We start from the raw sequence: 4,266 nt of genomic DNA on the forward strand, positions 1-4,266 counted from the left end.
AATGCTGAGCATGCACCTGTGCTAAAAGCGGATTTTTTTCTGGGAAGGTCTAGTGCTTACATCATGAATATAATCCGTCTTGGGTTACAACTTGACTGAAACTGTTACCTTCAAACGCCCTTTAGTTTCTCTGCGCTCGGACATGCTTGTGTGTTCCTGCTTTCTGACCATTTATACAAACACACACACACACACACACACACACACACACACACACACACACACACACACTTTTAGGCATATTTCTAAACATAATTAATAACTTATTTATAATGACTCATTTCTTTTACCTTTGCCATGATGACAGTAAACATTATTTTAGATGCTAGTATCCAGATTTAAATACATTTAAAGCTTAACTAGGTTAATTAAGCAAATTAAAATAATTAGGAAAATCATTGTACGACAGTGTTTTGTTCGGTAGACAATCAACAAACAATATTGCTTAAGAGGGTTAATAATATTGACCTTAAAATGGTTTAAAAAACATTAAAAACTGCTTTTATTCTAGTCGAAATAAAACAAGCAAGTCTTTCACCAGAAGAAAAAAATACTATAGGAAATACTGTGAAACATTCCTTGCTCTGTACAATATATATATATATAAAAACTGAACTACTCTGTTCCAATTACTATGACCATTTATGTGAAGCTGCTTTGACACAATCTACATTGTAATAGCGCTATACAAATAAAGCTGAATTGAACTGAATAGATATTAGGGTTGGGCGATGTCGACCAATTTGGCATCAAAAATCCCGATGGACGATAGCATCATTGTTTTATGTGGTGGTGAATTACTTATTTATGAATAATAATAATTATTATTATTATTCATTCATAACAAATTAATTATTTGTAGCTTACTGTTTCAACCACCTGACCCACATGTTCTTTGTTTGGAAACTTGGTTGGTAAAAAGGTGCACAACCAACAGGAACCAACCAACAGCATCTGAGGTTTTCGCTAAAATTACTAAGTGCAAGTGTGAAAGCGAAAGACTGAAGCAGTGTACTGATGCTGGGACACGTTCCCTGATAGATTCAAAAGACAGAAGAGTCGTTAGATGGAGACAAGATTAATTAAATATCACAACTAACAACTATAGTGAGATGTGATATAGCAGTACATCCTTAATCAACTGTCTGAGGTGCGCTGTTCTCAAAGCACTCGCGGACTGACTGGAGCTCAGCCGTGCGCATACACTGAAGCTCATTCCAGAGTGTTTGTGTGTGTGTGTGTGGGGTCACGTGATGTGCGTTTTCAGCGATATAGTGTGGACGGAGATCTGTTCAGAAAAGCTATAGGTGAAACGCCAGTGTGGACGTAGATTGTTTTCGTTCTGAAATGTCATTTTAAAACTAAGATATATTAGTGTAAACGCGGCCATGTGTGTATTTTTCGCTGCGGCAACGGAGGTGGGATGGAGGATCGCGATAATGGCTCAGCATTATGATGTCTATCGGCCATCAGCGATGGAGATGGCATTGTCTATCGACCAAACATTAATATATTTAGAAATGCTGGGTTCCACACAATTGATTTGTGTTAAGATGACATGAATTCAATAAACAAATTTAAGTTGATTGAACATAAAACAATAAAGTTGTCCAAAAAAACTCAGGAATTGGGTTGTTTAAGCTCAATTCAAAGAAGTACTTTGTACAAACAGAAAACACTGAGTGTCACAGTGCTCAAAAAGACAATCAGGAAGGGCTAACCTGAGAGGATCTAGTGATCAGGGCTGAGCTGAAGGATTGAATCAGGTGGGCTCTGGCCAATCAGAAATCAGAGGGACATTCCAGTAGGGGAGAGTTCTGTCAGGTCTCAGCCCCAGTGGACAGCCAAGGAAGAGCTGGAGGGAGGAACCTGGAGGCTCCAGATGATGAGGAACAATCAGGGTGTGAATTATACTTACCTGATAGGGGGGGTTTACTTTTTCAGTAATGTTAGTTTGTGTAATACATGCTTCATCGAATCAAATTTATGTATTTATTTAAATTACAGCTAATTTGTTAATAACTAATTAATTGTAGGTCAACCTATACAGCTAATTTTACTTTACTTTTAGGCTATATGTAGAAAAAAACACCTATTTCACAAGAAAGGTGTCCATGTCCATCAGTGCTCTATAGAACTGCCAGGTTTCAGACTGTTCTCGCAAAGACTGAGAACAATGGCACAATGGTATAAACCGTCATAGGTTTAATGGTCAAATGTATATTTATATGGTCTATTATTTTAATAATAAATATCATTATTTAAGATACAGGTCAGAGCTATCTATTTTTCTTTGTGGATGACCACAGCAGAGCAGGAGGGACTGACCAGGGGGATGCCGGAGTCTTAGGACGGCCAGGGTAGAAGGAAGGAGAGGTGTGTGTTGCCAGAACCCCAGGGATGACCAAGGCAGTGCTGGAGGAATGGATTGGAGGTGCTTAATTGGATTAGGAGCCCTGTGGATTGAGATTCCTGAGTCCAAGAGATGATGCAGAGGGGCTTTGGATGTTCAGGAACACCAGCAAAGACAAGCCTTTGAAGGACTTTGACACATGGCTTTGGGGCTGGAACAGTTTGTGTTAGGTTGGAGCAGATTCTGGAGTGTAGCCTTTGGTATTTAGCGGCTCTTAGGCTGGGAATGAACACTCACTGAGCATGATGACCAGAACTGAACAAAAAAATAGATAGAAGTGCCAACATCTGAACACAACGATCCATGCATCGCAACATATAACACGGACAAGACAGCAGGACTGGAACATCACACACAAGACACAAGTTTAGACATTATCCTTTATCAAGTAAAACACCATAGGAGTGTCAGGGTGTCACCAAATTAAGAATAAATAAGGCTGAAGTAACACAACCCCGACTATCACACCCATGGTACACCACAAGTAAGAGATGTGACATCATTATCTCTTCCTCCCTCCCCATTTTGTGCTGTAATTCGAATCAGCAGGGATTTTGATGACATTTGTTGTAAACATATGCTGAACGTGGCAGAACTTTATCAGCAGCTTTCACCGAGGGAAGAATATCACTGAACCTCAGTCTGGAACAGAAAAGGGAACACACTGTGCTGGTCTACGAATACATTTTACCCCATGCAAGGTGATTAAGCTGGAGGATCGATGATACATGAAAGACATTTTACTTAATCTCTAAAGACACAGACATGAACACACAGCTGCAAATGCTGATTTTTGTAACATACACTGACAAGAGACCATTTAAACCCACAGTTAAGACTTGTGTATAAAGTAATCTTTTTTCATTGAGCATTTTGATTAACTAATCATTGAACACACACACACACACATATATGAAATAATATAAAAGAATAAGAAGATCATGAAAATCTACACTAACCGGCCACTTTATTAGGTACACCTCTCCAACTGTTGGTAATGCAACTTTCTAATCAGCCAATCACATGGCAGCATCTTAATGCATTTAGGCATGTAGACATGGTCAAGACAATCTGCTGCAGTTCAAACCGAGCATCAGAATGGGGAAGAAAGGGGATTTAAGTGACTTTGAACTTGGCATGGTTGTGGTTTGAGTTTTTTTAGAAACTACTGCTCTACTGGGATTTTCATGCACAACCATTTCTAAAGCATCTCTGAACGCACAACACGTCCAACCTTGAGACGGATGGGCTACAGCAGCAGAAGACCACACCGGGTGCCACTCCTGTCAGCTAAGAACAGGAAACTGAGGCTACAGTTCACACAGGCTCACCAAAATTGGACAATAGAAGATTGGAAAAAGGTTGCCTGGTCTGATGAGTCTCGATATCTGTAGCGATTTTCGGATGGTAGGGTCAGAATTTGGCGTCAACAAAATGAAAGCAAGGACACATCCTGCCCTGTATCAATGGTTTAGGCAGGTAGTGGTGGTGTAATGGTGTGGGGGATATTTTCTTGGCACACTTTGGGCCCATTAGTACCAATTGTGCATCGTGTCAACGCCACAGCCTACCAGAGTATTGTTGCTGACCATATCCATCCCTTTATGACCACAGTTTACCCATTATCGGATGGCTACTTCCAGCAGAATAACAACACACCATGTGATAAAGCGCAAATCTTCTCAGACTGGTTTCTTAAACATGACAATGAGTTCACTGTACTCAAATGTACTCAGACCTCAATCCAATTGAGCACCTTTGGGTTGTGGTGGAATGGAAGATTCACATCATGTATGTGCAGTCGACAAATCTGCAGCAACTGCGTGATGCTATCATGTCAATATGGACCAAAA

At 40.0% G+C, this 4,266-nt stretch overlaps 1 long non-coding RNA gene across 1 annotated transcript in view; it reads right to left on the minus strand.

The window, feature by feature from the left end:
• LOC141384773 (uncharacterized) overlaps nt 1–4,266 on the minus strand; it is a 60,412-nt gene that overhangs the window by 23,818 nt on the left and 32,328 nt on the right. The window lies entirely within an intron of this gene.

The sequence above is a fragment of the Danio rerio genome, chromosome 1, assembly GCF_052040795.2.
Source record: "Danio rerio strain M-AB ecotype USA chromosome 1, GRCz13ab, whole genome shotgun sequence".
Lineage (NCBI taxonomy): Eukaryota > Metazoa > Chordata > Actinopteri > Cypriniformes > Danionidae > Danio > Danio rerio.